Genomic DNA, 13927 nt, shown 5'->3' on the forward strand with positions numbered 1-13927 from the left:
TCCTTTTTTTTTTTTTTTTTTTTTGGTAAATGAAGCATTATGGTGAAGCCTAAATGTAGATAGAACAGAGAGAGGAGGGGTGCAGGGAGAAGGAGGCTGAACTTGCCCATTGGTTCCTTCCTCACCCACTCTGGAACCCTTGGTTTGAACACTACTGTTCCAGCCTGGGCCTGTTTTCAGCTTTCCTCTTGACTGTTTTGTTTTCTGGACTCTGATGGCAGCTGTTATCACTCCAGCTGCAGAGGGGATGGGAGGCGACTTCCTGTTATTCCATCCAGCCATCCCTATGGGGGTGGGACATTCCCTCCCCCATCTGCTGCTGGTTGTAGCATGTGAGCCAGGATGCAGCCATCCTAGGACTGGGGCTGGAAGAATGACTGGTAGCCACCCAGCCACTGTTGGAAAGCATTTGGGGAACAAAGCAGGCAACAGGCACCACCGACAAGTGTGTCCCTGACTGAAGGGGCAGGGATAGTTATGATTTCCGGCTGTGAGATTATTGGTGGTTTGGGTGCATTAAGGAATGGACGGGGGTTAGGAGCGATATGATGATCCATTTTTCTGTAGTCCCATATTTTTGAGTCTTTGAATAACGTGTAAGGAATACAAAGAGGATTAAGCATGGAGCTTGCTTAATCCTGTGGGAAGATAAGGAAATACATAAAACTGGACATAATTACCCATATGTTTATATCTCTGTACAATCTCAATAACCCTTACAATAACCTTTGATGTATTATCAGCCCCACTGTATAAAGGTGTCGTTACCAAGGTTTCTGATGGATGCTTCAGTGCCTTGCCCAGTTACACAGTAAGTAAGTGCCAGAACTGCGCAACGGACCCCCAGCCCTTTTTCCTCACACAGTGAGGACTACAACTTTAGTTAGGCTTTGAGGAAAGGGCAAGAGTTAACACAAAGAAGAGCTGGTATTCCAGGTAGGCCAGAAGGTAAGAATCAAGCAGCGATCTGTGAGTAGACCAGCTGGAATATAGCAGAGGGTTTCCCAGGAGTGAAATGGGAGATAAGGTGGGAAAGGTAAATAGAGGCCAGGTTAGGGAGAGTTTTGAATGGCGAGCTAAGAATTGTAGGGAAAGGGGGTCTGATTTAGAGGAGAAGATGTTAATGGCAAAAGCAAACAGTGTTTTAGAAAACTCATTTGGTGGTGATGGATGCATAGAAAGACTTAGAGCTGGGGAAAAATGAAGTCAGAAATACGCTATGAGGTTGGAATACTATAGGTCTGACAAACAGCACAATGGTATAATGGAAAGTGGATCTGTGACAGAAGTCTGGGTCTGTGGATTTTTTCAGCATTATAGTGTCTGAATGAGTGTCTGTTGTGGGCAATCACTACTATAAAGGGAGAAAATGGTTTGGGAGTCAAATGGTTCTTGGTTTCAAGCCCAGTTCCGGATGTTCTGGAGTAATTTACTTCTATATAATCTTGCTGAGCCTTTGATTCCTTATGTTAAGGTGGGGCTAATGACACTTTGCAGATTGGTTGTGAGGATTAAATGAGGCACAGTGTTTGACTCTGTGCATCTATCTACAATTTTCGGCAGAATAATGTAGATGTTGTCATCAATCAAAAAGCAAACAATACAAACCAACAGAAAGCCAATACTTAATTCATTGTACTTCCAGAAGATAATGGATACTGTGCTATCTATATCTCATACAAATAGAGCCACAGTTCACCATTCAGTTCTGTCTTGGATCAGATATTAGGCAAACTGAAAGAACCATCTCCCGAGAATCATTCTGTTCTGTTAGCCAAGGGGATTATACAGCACGATATCCGTCAAGGGTAAATGTTAGTTAATTCTTAATTGATAGCTCAGCCACTGCAATTGGCTCCATTCAATAGTAATTATTCTCATGTGGTTTGTTGAACTCAATTGTGAGATTCCCCTCCTCCCCTCCCTTTTCAATAGTGCATGAAAGCAACAGCCTTAAGGTACTTAAAAAGGTAAATAGTAATTTTTCTTACTTCAAAGATTCATTTTTTTGTGTGTGTCCGAAGCTCGTGTGGTGTGATTTTCACCGCTAAAAGCAAAAGCAGCAGCACATGGCTGATAACGCCACCGGATAACAATTCAGAGCTGGGTCGCGCGGTTTTCTCGTCCAAACCTTTCCGGAGCTTTTGAAGTTCTAAATTCCCCATCTAAGGGAACACCCAGCAGTCCCAAGATGAAAGGGATGAACAGTGAGCTGCCGTTTTCCTTTATTTGCATGACTTAAAGCTAGCCATTTTCTGCTCCACGCGCTGCGGGACTCGTACTTGCCCGTGACACAGAGGCAATTGTTTTTCCTTAAAAAGGGGGCTGGGGTGGGTTAGTTTCGTTTCCGATCTGGGACGTAGTAAATACCCCAGGAGAAGTTTAAAACACGATCCGCAAGGTTCTAGCCCATACCATTTACCCCCTTTTCTTAGAGATAGCAGCAAAGGCAGCATTTTTTTTTTTTTTTTTTTCCCACCACCACCCACTCCCAGCCGTGGTCTAGCTCAGCGAGGAATGTATAAAATTAGTTGACTCCTCTGAGTGACGGTCTCCGGGCCCAATGAGCGGGCGCCCGGGCGCGGCCGACCCCACCCCCTTGCGAACTCTCTTTGGCTAATTCCCGCAGGGAGGGAGGAGAGAAGGCGAGTGGGAGGTGGGAGGGGGAGGTACCTGGAACTGGGAGTGATGTCAGCTCCTAGCTCTGTGCCTGCCCGGATTCCTGACATGGTGTAGGGCCGAGAGGGTGGGGAAGGCGGGAGCGGGACGGGAAAGGGTTCGGGCTGGGAGCCTGCGGCGGGGCCACCGTGCTGGAGCTTTGAACTCGGACGGAAGGTGAACCAGAACTTTTGGAACTGGCGCCGGCGGCTCTCCACTCCCCAGGTAAGGGCGTTTGGCTCCTCTCACAGACCGGAGGGAAGTGGCACCGTTGTGCGGTTGCAGCTGGGTGTTGCAGCCGCTCCTCCTCTTCCCCGGGTCGATTTCCTTTCCAACTCACTCCTGTTTCCCAGGGGGAACGGGAACTTTTCTGGGGGTAGGGTGGGGTGGGGGGCTTAACTCCTAGGGCTCCCAACTAGCTTAAATGTGAAAAATACCTACAGGATGGACATGTAAGGTATTGTCTGTGTCCTTAGACCCCCCACACCCTAGTCTCCCAGTAATACTTGAGAACCCCAGTTAGAGAAGTGTGTGTGTATGGTGGGGGGGGGGGGGGTTGTATTTAAATATGTGACAAAAAGTTTATGACATTTCGACCCCAAAATTGTGCTTTTTGAGAGAGAACGAAAGTTTTGTGTATTTTTTAGTTTCCTTGTGGCCTGTTACATGTTGACCTAAATGAAAGAATATCATTGTTATTCTTAATATTCTTATGTATCAACATAAAAAATCCCTTTATTGAGTCCAGTCAGGACAGGATGTGAGAAATTCACTTGGGGTGTATTAATTATGAGCTGTGGGAAAACTCGTCTCTTGGGGGCACACTTCTAAAACTCCCATCTCCTTTCACTCTGACATATTAACCGAGAATCCCTTTCGTTGCCAACTTTCTGATCTGGAGGGGTTAGGAAGGCTGCTGAGGATCTTGAGATCTGTTTTCTGTGGCTGCTTGAGAAAAGGATGAGGGCTGGTAGTTGCGTTTTCAAGGATCATTTTTACAGAAGAGAGTTTGAACAGGGAAATAGTGTGGAAGGCGTGACAAACGCTTAATTATAGGAGCGTGGATTTTTCAGCATGTGGGACCAAAACAAATCCTTTCAGTAAGAAGTGCAGAGAGCAGTAGAGGAAGAACTCAATTTAGTGTCCAAGTTTGGTATTTAGGAAAAGCAATTGGCCGTTGGGAGGAAAAGGTATTTTGAGAAGTGGCAATAGAGAATTCTAATTTTTGTTTATTTCCTGTTTGAAACCCTTTTTCCTGCTTGGAGATCTTGTCTGTGCCCAGGTAGCTAATTGGCTGTGACTGGCTTTCTGGGAAGAGAATTCCATAAACTGTTTGAGAACCTCACTTATCAGTGCTTAAGTCTCTTTCTTTTGGAGGGGGAAAAAAAACACAACAACCATATGGGCTGAGACCTCTGAGTCCAGTTTCCCTTTTCATTCACCACTGTTCCTCAGCAGTGAGGATCCTTCTGTTGCCAGGTCAGGTGTGAACTTCATTGTGAGTCAAAAACTGCATCCCAGGTGCCTTGAATGAAAGGGCATTTCCAGGAGGCGAGGAAAGAAAGAAGCTGAATTAATTTAGTAAATCCAAGTAGAGAAATAGGGAACACAGGACTTCATAGATGGGGTTCTCCATCTTTCTAGCCAGATGACAGTCAGGTGTCAGAGCTAGAAAGAAGTGGTTTGTTTTGCTTTTGTTTCTAAAACACCTAGATCTGTGTTATTCTTAGTTCTTGAAAAAATTAGTACAGGGTGGATCAGGAGCAGGCTTTTTGCAAAGGGAAGGCGTGTTTTACTGAAAAGGTCAGAACATTTTAATTTTGGTTTGTGTTTTGGGGCTAAGAAATAGCAATTGCTTAGTGGCTCTGAGATAGTGGTGGTAAGTCTTTTCAATATATGTTCTATAGGGAGTACATAAAACATACTGTATTTTCCACTGTACTTTTTCAGCAGGAAGGAGGAGGTAATGCAGAATTCCTGTGGACTAATGTGAGCTCACTGGAGCCTTGGTTGATAGTGTTCAAATTGCAGTTTGTAATAACCAGTCCAGTAAGGAGTATCTTTACGATGTTGTCCTGATGTGCCAAATTCAGATTTATGTTTTCTTTCCAAGAAGCAGGTCCTAGCTTCGGGACTTGAATATGCCAGCACTTTAAATTTCATTCATAGTTTGAGTAATAACACTAATTTTGTGTACTTAGTTTTAACCAATATTTGTTTCTCTTTCTCTGTGTTTATAAGGCATATGTAGTATAGTAAAATACAGTACTTTCAAAGGACAAAATTTGAAAGATATTTGAGTTACTGAGAAGGGTAGGATCAGGTTTTGGTTAAATTCTCTTCAACCAGCATCTATCATAATTCTGATAGCTGCTTAAAAAAAAAAAAAAAGGATAATCTGGCCTTTGTGGACAAATGTTAACTTGAAATGCAGGGTGCAATGTAGTTCCAGATCAATAGTGCCTAATTTCAAGGGCATCATTGAAACAAGTTTTTTTGGAAACAAGTTCAGTGAGGGAGAGTTTAACTGCTTATGTATGTAGTCTTTTTGTCACTCACTGTCCCAGCATAAGATAAATCAGAACAAGGTCACTTTTTCACTGTTACTAGCTGATTCCTTTTTTAAAAAAAAAAAATTTTTTTTCAATGTTTTATTTATTTTTGAGAGACAGTGTGAGCAGGGGAGGAGCAGAGAGAGAGGGAGACACCATCCGAAGCAGGCTCCAGGCTCTGAGCTGTCAGAACACAGCTCGAAGCGGGGCTCGAACTCATGAACCGTGAGATCATGACCTGAGCTGAAGCTAGACGCTCGACTGAGCCACCCAGGCCCCCCTAGCTGACTCCTTTTTAAAACATAATTTCCAAAAATAGGAAATATTTGTATTTTTATAGTCAATTTAGATTCCTTTGGTAATTTGTTACATTAAAATTAACTTTTTCAGTTTTTCATCTCCCATTTAAAAATGTTCCTAATTCCCAAATAGCACATTGTTCAAACTGTTAACCTGAAAGAGACCTCATTCATCTGATTCTGTCTTTTCAAAGATATTATTACATGTTTCTGACCTGATTTGAATTACCTTTTCAAAACATTGAGTGAATGAGCAAATTAATGACTATTCATTCACATTAGGGCGTGTATCTCGATTCTTTTTAAAATACTGCTTCAAGGTGGAGCCGTAGGCAAGAGATATTGCATAATGATGCCCTTTTTATTCCCAGAGATTTCCCTAGAAAGCCCTATTAGTTCTGAAATTAAGAAGAAAAATAGTCACAGTTGAGCAGCCAATTGTGGAATATTTCAGGGAGCTAGGATTTATTATTATTTTTTAACCATGGTTGAACAGATGGGTGTAAGTATGAGAGGCAAAGCTGTTAAGATCAGTGACACTGGGTGTTGTTTGGGGATAAATGGAACAAAGTGTCTGTCTTCTGGCCAGCAGTTCCCTTCAACGAAAGGTTGATAATTTCACTGTTAAATCAGTCATCAAATTGTCCAAAAATGGACACTATCCAAAAACTGCTCTGGGCTTGTGTGGTTGCATTTGTTTCTTAAACTAAACTCGTCACAGTGCACGTCAGAACCTTCTTCCTAGTCAAAAAGCCTACAGCTTCAGCCATGTATATTACAACCACAAAGACTGATGCTTTAGTAATTGGAGGTAATGGCCTAAAACAACTTAACTGAACCTACCCACCCTACAAAAAAACAAAGACTCTTCTATTTTGCACTGTTTATTTTAAATATAGTCATTGATGTCAGTTTGGTGTAAGTTGATAATGTTTCAAAAGGCCAAGTGGTGAGGATTACTTTTGCTTCAGTACTTTTTTCCATTTTGAAGGATCTAAAACACCAAACAACTGGATTTTAGATTAAAAAACGGGCCCGTCTGGAAGTTTTAAGTTTGCACACTTGTTAGGCACTTTTGTAGGGGAGAGGAGGATCTGAGTGAAATGTGTACCTGTCTGGACCCGTTGAAGAGCTTCTAGTTCTGAGATGTGGGTTTGGACTCCGAGTGGTCCCGATGGGTGTGTTGTCACAGTTTGTGACTGGACTTTGGTTATGTGTCTCCCTAGAACTTGCTGTGACTCACATTTTGACTGGCCCACATGCAAATCCTAGTTTTTTTTGGCAAATGTAATGCGTTCAGAATAGAAAGATCATTTGGTGGTTTCTGTACAGTGGTGTACCTAAAAATGTCCATGACTGAAGAAATTGTACAGACTCGAATTGCATTCAGTATCACTCATTCTGGCAAAGGCTTATGTCTCAAATATGAATCCTGGAGGAGGAAGATCAAATCCTGTCATGTCCGGGGCTGGCTGTGGGTTTTATGTCTAGTTGTTTTCACCTCTCCTTTAATTTAGGGAAATCAAGCATTTGACATAAAAAAACAGACGCAAGTTTGAGAGAGCAGGTGTGCTGATCCCTTGTGTGTGTTTGTTAACAAGGGCAAACTTAATTTTACCTGGTAAGAGAGAGTAAAGATGCTGTTTTCATTGCCAAGCCCATTCATATGTGGCTCAGTTCTTTAGGCAAGCAAGGTGGTTCTTGGGAAGAAGTAGGTAGGCCCATTGGGAAGTGCATTAATTCTTTCGTGCTATGAATGTAAAACTACTGTATCACTAAATATGCTTACATTATTTTGTCTCTCTGTACGTAGGATCTAGCTCACAGGATCTAGTCCCTTTTTTGCTGGCCCTTTATCACCTTTCTCACTATAGCGTTTTGCACAAATGTCATCTTGCTACTATAGGGTTTTATCAGGTTTTTGTGAGGAAAGTTTATTGAGTTTGCTTTCTTTACGAGAAAGTGAAACTGAGGCGAAAAGTCTATGGCCCGCTTTCTTAATATAACTTGTTGTTGTGGCCACAGTTGCATAAATGATGTTTCTGCAACCATTATCTTTCTCTAAAGATGCTGCTGCTTATAACAACACATCGTAGAGAGTTTTATTTTGTTTGAATCGGAATTTGCACACGCTCTATTTCTTCTTATGAATGATAGAAGAGTCTGAGCCTGTAGGTTCCCATCTGTATTGACTCCAGGAAGTGAGTGAGTGGGAGGAAGGGAAGCGGCGAGGACTCAGGAGAGACTCTGGTTGAACCTGTGAGTTGGTCAGGATGATTTGTGTGAAGTCACCTGGGTCTCCGTGTTTTTCCTCTGGATCAGCTGCTTTGGATGCTTTCGCGTTCTTCCAGCCCCCGCTCCCAGCAGTTTGTGACTTTGCACAAAGTCAGCTTCTCAGGCAGCTTCTCAGCACGGAGTTAAGGTTCTTTCATTGCTTTTTTCTCTCCAGAATACCTGATTCTCTAGCGTGACTTGTGCTCTATCTACATCACCCTCTGGGGCAGACACAGCTAGATGCCAACCAGAATCCTTCCTACCCACCTCTTCCCTACAGCTAAACTCATTTTGTTTAATTTACCACCATAAAAGAAAAAAACCCAAAAAACAAAAACTTAATTTTTCCCTTGCAGGGTGTCTAAGTGCTAGTAGTCGTGGCCAATGAGACAGAAGTAGGTGGGTAGGGCTCCCCACCACATTCAAAGCTCTTACAAGGGGATGGCCTCTGTGAGTTTGCCTTTTGCTCTTTGTATGTTTTTCTCCCTGGAACACAAAGGCTATTTTCGAAGTGGAGAAACCATCTTGTGACCACAGACTAGTAGCTTAAGGGTTAAGCAGGCTGAGAAGCTGATGGCATTTTGGAACTGCTGTACCAGACCGTGTCTGCCCATTTCTTGACTTTTTGTGAGAAGAATAAAATCTCTATTTGGTTAGACCACAGAAATTGGGTCTCTTACTTGTGGCCAAATGTAATCCTGAGTCTAAATTTTAAAAAGTCATAGTTCATCTTTTCTCTACGAATTGAAAGGCAGCATTCTGTATGACCAGAGAGGGGTCAGACTGGAGCAAATTGACCCTCAGCTTCAATCCTGGCTTTGCTATTTATTACAATCTTTTTAAAATTTTTTCTTAATGTTTGTTTATTTTTGAGAGAGAGAGAGACAGAAAGAGTGTGAACGGGCGAGGGGCAGAGAGAGAGGGAGACAGAGAATCTGAAGCAGGTTCCATGCACTGGAACCTGTCAGCATTCCAGCTGTCAGCATTGAGCCCGATGCGAGGCTCGAACTCACAAACTGTGAGATCATGACCTGAGCTGAAGTCAGACGCTTACTGACTGAGCCACCCAGGTGACCTACTATTTATTACATTCTAATATTGGCAAGTAACTTCTCTGAGTCTCAGTTCTTCCATCTTTAGTATGGTGGTACTGATATTTGTCTCACAGAATTTTTAGAAATAATTGAGAAATAATGAGAAATTATTAATAGAATTAATAGTGGCACATTTGGCATATACATTTTTAACAAATGGTGGCAGCCGCTGCTGAGGGAGAGTGTAATGGGGAGCCTGAAGAGGCAAGAAATTCAACTTGGAGTAGGTTCTCAGTAAACACAGATTGAAGTACTGAATGGGCCGTTAGCTTTACACCTGCAGCCACTGAACTCTTCGTGCTCACAGTTCGTTCCAGCGCCCATCTCTTATCCTCAGTGCCACCTGCCTACACCAGAATATTTGGAGCTTTTCTGTGTCCCAACATGGGGTGAAAAGGCAGAGGATGTCCTTATGAGAAATTTATTAGTTATAGCCTAGGTCATCAAAGAAAGGTGTTTGGCTCCAGAGTCAGACAGATGTAGATTAAAAGCCCATGTCCTTATTGGCTGTGTGATTTTTGTCTTCTGTGAAATGGGAATAACTGGGTGGTTGTGAGGATGAAATAGGATATTACATGTGTGTAAGCAATTCTTGGCCTTGGTGTGAGGTCCTCTTGAAGATGTAAGGACAAAACATGGCCTTTATCCTTGGGAATATTCACGTATAGGAGATGGGGGCAGAAAGGAGAAGGCCCTCCTTTCACATAACCATAATACAAAATCGATTTAGACTAGTATTTAGCTGTTAAAATGGTTGAAAAAAAATATGTTGACTAGATGTCTATTGTATATTAAGAAAAACAACCAAGCACACATGTATAGTTTATATTTGTCAATGCATGAAAAATTGTTAAATTAGGAGGTAATTTATGGGATGTCGATTAGCATGGCAGGGAAGATGAAAGGGGTTTTAATTTTTTTTTAAAGCATACTGTTTATTTTACAACACACATTACTCTTGAGATATAGGAAGTATTAAAGTTTAAAAAATTGATTCATTAGGCCTTTTGGAGGTAGGTATGGGAAGAGTGTGCTATCTATGAGTTGCATGAGTCACTCAAATGAAAGGTTGGGTTTGGTGGGGTCCTGCTAGAGGAGGTGGGATTTGAATGGTCCCTGAAGGAGGAGTAGGAGATTTTGAGGCGGTAGAAGGGGGAGATGAGCCCACTGGGGTTTGGAGCAAAGGTAGAATGTAGTGAGATGAATTTTAGAGAAAGGTAAGATCCAGAGATCAATATTAAGAGAGGTAAGATATAATGGAGTCACCTCTTAGAGGGTTTTTAAGAGAGTGACAAGGTTATGCTTTAAAATGAGATTCTTTTACAGGTGGGGAGAATTATGAGAATTATGTTATAAAGGTGACTTTGGAAATAGTATGTTGAATGTGACTAGAATATAAGTGGTGAGGGGTGGGGAGAAGGGCAGAACACCTTCAGTCAAGAAAGGCATACAAGTGAAAGTTGAATTTTAATGGGAAATAGGATGAATTAAGAATTGGACACCTGCAATTTGAGATTCCATCATGACCCACAATAACCTATCTCTGTCTTCTCATTATATAAATGGGTAAAGTAACAGTACCTGTCTCATTAGGTTTTTGGAACGACAGCAGCAAGAGTAATAATAGCTCCTACTTACACAGCGCAAGCACTGTTCTAAGTACCTTAAATATTTTAACTTAGATTTAATCCCTACATCAGCCCTAAGAAAAGACACTGTTATTCCTACATTACAGATGAGGAGCCTGAGGCACAGAGAGGCTAGATGAATTTCCCTAGATTGTTTGTGTTGGACTCCGTGTTAAATGCAGGTAGGTACAGTCTCTAGGGTCAGAATATTCAACCACTTCATGTTATTGCCTCTGGCTTATTTCTGGACTTGGCATTGTCAGAAGCCATTAAGAACTGTTAGTTGATGTATCTACACAAAGGTGTTAAGAATTTGAAATTTAGGTTTGGAGTTTAGGCAGAATCCTAGATTGATGAATCATTTCCATGGAGCTGTTACACAACAATTAAAGGTAGATGAACTCACTACAGAAGATGATGTAGAATAAAAAGGGAAGCAAGTACAGAGCCTTCAGGGAACTCTTCTTTTTTACACTTTATGTATATTTATTATTGTTTATAGTCCAATATTTTTAAATGACTAGAAAATATGGGACAAGGAACCTTGACAGGGTATGGTATACTGAAGTTTATTTGAGTCTAGTGTTGATAAATTATTTCTAGGCCATGGAAGTTTTTTTATTTTTATTTTTTTTTTATTTAAAAAATTTCTTTTTTTCAACGTTTATTTATTTTTGAGACAGAGAGAGACAGAGCTTGAACGGGGGAGGGGCAGAGAGAGAGGGAGACACAGAATTGGAAACAGGCTCCAGGCTCTGAGCCATCAGCCCAGAGCCTGACGCGGGGCTCGAACTCCCGGACCGCGAGATCGTGACCTGGCTGAAGTCGGACGCTTAACCGACTGCGCCACCCAGGCGCCCCAAGGCCATGGAAGTTTTTAATGTCAAGAAAAGATGTCCTCTGTTATGGATAAATAATGAGTACAGTTCATCTTGCATTTGATTTATTTTTGGAAATCCTAGAGTGATGCCAATAATTTGCTGAAGCACAACAAACCATAAAATACTTCAGAAAGAAATAAAAGGCAAAATTAAAAATTTAGTTATTGCTATTTGTTAGGCTGTGTACAATATGTCAAATGTTCCCAATTTTTTTATTTTTTATTTAAATTTTTTAATGAAAGATGACATACAGCATTCTATCATTTTCAGGTGCATGACATAATGATTCGACAATTCTGTACATTCTGCAGTGCTCTCACCACACTAGATGTAGGTACCACCTGTCACCATACAGTGTTATTGCAACGTTATTGACCATGTTCCCTCTGCTACACTTCTAATCTCTGTGACTTATTTATTTTGTAACTGGAAGTTTGTACCTCTTATCCCCTACCCCCTTCACCTATTTTAAAGAAGATGCAGAATAAAAAGAGAAGCAAAGTACAAACCGTCAAGGAACTCTTGGCGTTGAGGCATGATGAGGCTAAAGAAAATTTATAAAGGAGATAGAGCGCAAACCACCAGAGAAGGGGAAGATGGTGACAGCAAAGGGAAGAAGCACACCCTACACAAGGGAACTGTCCTTGCCATCTGGCACAACAGACCCGTTACAAGGACGGGTCAACTGCCACTGGTCCAGCTACCAGGTCATTTGTGAACTTGGCGAGTGTACAGTAAAACCTTAGATTGCGGGTAACTTGTTCTGCAAGTGTTCTGCAAGATGAGCAAACATTTCTAATAATTTGTTTTTACATTTTTTTAACGTTTACTTATTTTTGAGAGAGAGAGAGACCGAGCACAAGCAGGGGAGGGGCAGAGAGAGAGGGAGACACAGAATCTGAAGCAGGCTCCAGGATCTGAGCTGTCAGCACAGAGCCTGATATGGGGCTTGAACTCATGAACTGTGAGACCATGACCTGAAGCGAAGTCAGATGCTCAACCGACTGGGCCACCCAGGCACACCTCTAATACATGTTAATTTGGTAAGTGAGCAGTGTCTTGCCCTATGAGTCGTATGTGATGCCAAGTGTCACATGATCACAGCTGAGCCAATGGTTCTTGAAATTCACTCTTAAATACTAGTGCTTTGGATTACAAGCATGTTTCCAGAACGATTTATGCTGTGAACCAAGGTTTTACTATATTTTCATTAGCCCAGTAGAGATGGAATCCAGAGTGCAAAAACCTGGCTATTACAAGGGAGGAGATGAGCTGCAGGTGGCCCATTAGCCCAGACTTTCAAGGAATCGGACGAGGAGAAGCACGCTGCGACAGCTTGGCTTGAGGCAGGCACAGGTACAGGGGGTAGTGTGAAAGCAGCAAAAGCAAGGGGGGGGAATGAGTACAAAGTCTAGGGGAGGGGGCCACAGATGGATTAAAAATCAGGGGGGCGAATGCCTGGTTAGCCTTGAACTCCATAAGAACTTTCTTCAGATAGGATGGAAGAAAGGATGGGGGAAACAGAAAAAAATGTGATTGGAAGCGATAAGAGTTGAGTAAGTTCACCGCAGGCAGTCTGCATTTTTTTCAGTGTAATAGGAATCAGTGAAAGGAAATTCATAGACAGGCGACTTAGGCTCCTGAGAGGCTGGCTCTTGGGGATTATTGGTGCAGAGGAAAAATTTGAAAGAATGACCGAAGTCTCTCATCTAAACAATACAAGCTGACACATTTGTCGGGATGTGTCTCCAGGCAGGAAAGTAATTTATTGAAGTGGAAAGTGGTGGCTACAAAAAGAAGAGGAGAATGAAATGAGACAAAGGAAAACTTGACTGTATTTGAAGGAGGAATTTTTAGACCACCAGACTTCATTGTTCACAGAACCACTTCCCTGGGGAAACCCAAGTGCTCCGAGTGGTGAGAAACAGCCTGAGTTTGGTCAGAACTGACCCGCCAAAGCATGGCAAAATACCCTGTAGAAGGTGTCTGTGTTGGATGCTGCTTGTGGTTACGGTCTTCTATAGTCTTTGGTTTAACGGATGGATTTTAGAGTGATCTTTAGTCGGAAACAATGCTGAGTTGTAGTATCTCAGGAGATTTGTTGTCGTAATGACCTGAGGGGGTGGGGGGAAAGGACCAAAGGGATTTGGTAATTAGGAGCATGGAACTAATGGAGCACGCCCATCAGTCCAGCCTTGGATATTTCTGGGTTTGCTCTGAAGGATATCAGGAGTGCTCACTTCGGCAGCACATATACTAAAATTGAAGGATACCGGGAGGAACTTACCCAGGTGTGTGTAGCATTTTAGATAGGTATGGTGTTCCTGAGTTCAATGGTTCTCAGTGGGGCTGGCCACATAATTTTTGGAGCCCTGTGTAAAATGAAAATGTGTGGCCCCTCGTTCAAAAAGCAGGGGGAAAAATCCATGTTAAAGGTACTAACATGAAAAGCTTTTCCTTTTCTTCTATACTTTCTTGACTTGTTCTCGTGCTTGCTATTTAATAGCATTCTAAGTGAAGGAAAATTAAAAATTTAAATTA

The 13927-nt window shown here is 42.0% G+C and overlaps 1 long non-coding RNA gene across 1 annotated transcript in view; it reads left to right on the forward strand.

Moving 5' to 3' along the window:
* The first annotated feature begins 2796 nt into the window (after nt 1-2796).
* Nucleotides 2797-13927, forward strand: part of LOC124501428 (uncharacterized) — a 56443-nt gene continuing 45312 nt past the window's right edge. Inside the window, exon 1 of the long non-coding RNA XR_006959759.1 lies at nt 2797-2883. This is a non-coding gene — a long non-coding RNA (uncharacterized LOC124501428). The remainder of the gene's footprint in view (nt 2884-13927) is intronic.

The sequence above is a fragment of the Lynx rufus genome, unplaced genomic scaffold (assembly GCF_022079265.1).
Source record: "Lynx rufus isolate CCGP_SWC_20201006 ecotype Redwood Valley unplaced genomic scaffold, mLynRuf1.p SCAF_7, whole genome shotgun sequence".
Taxonomy (NCBI): domain Eukaryota; kingdom Metazoa; phylum Chordata; class Mammalia; order Carnivora; family Felidae; genus Lynx; species Lynx rufus.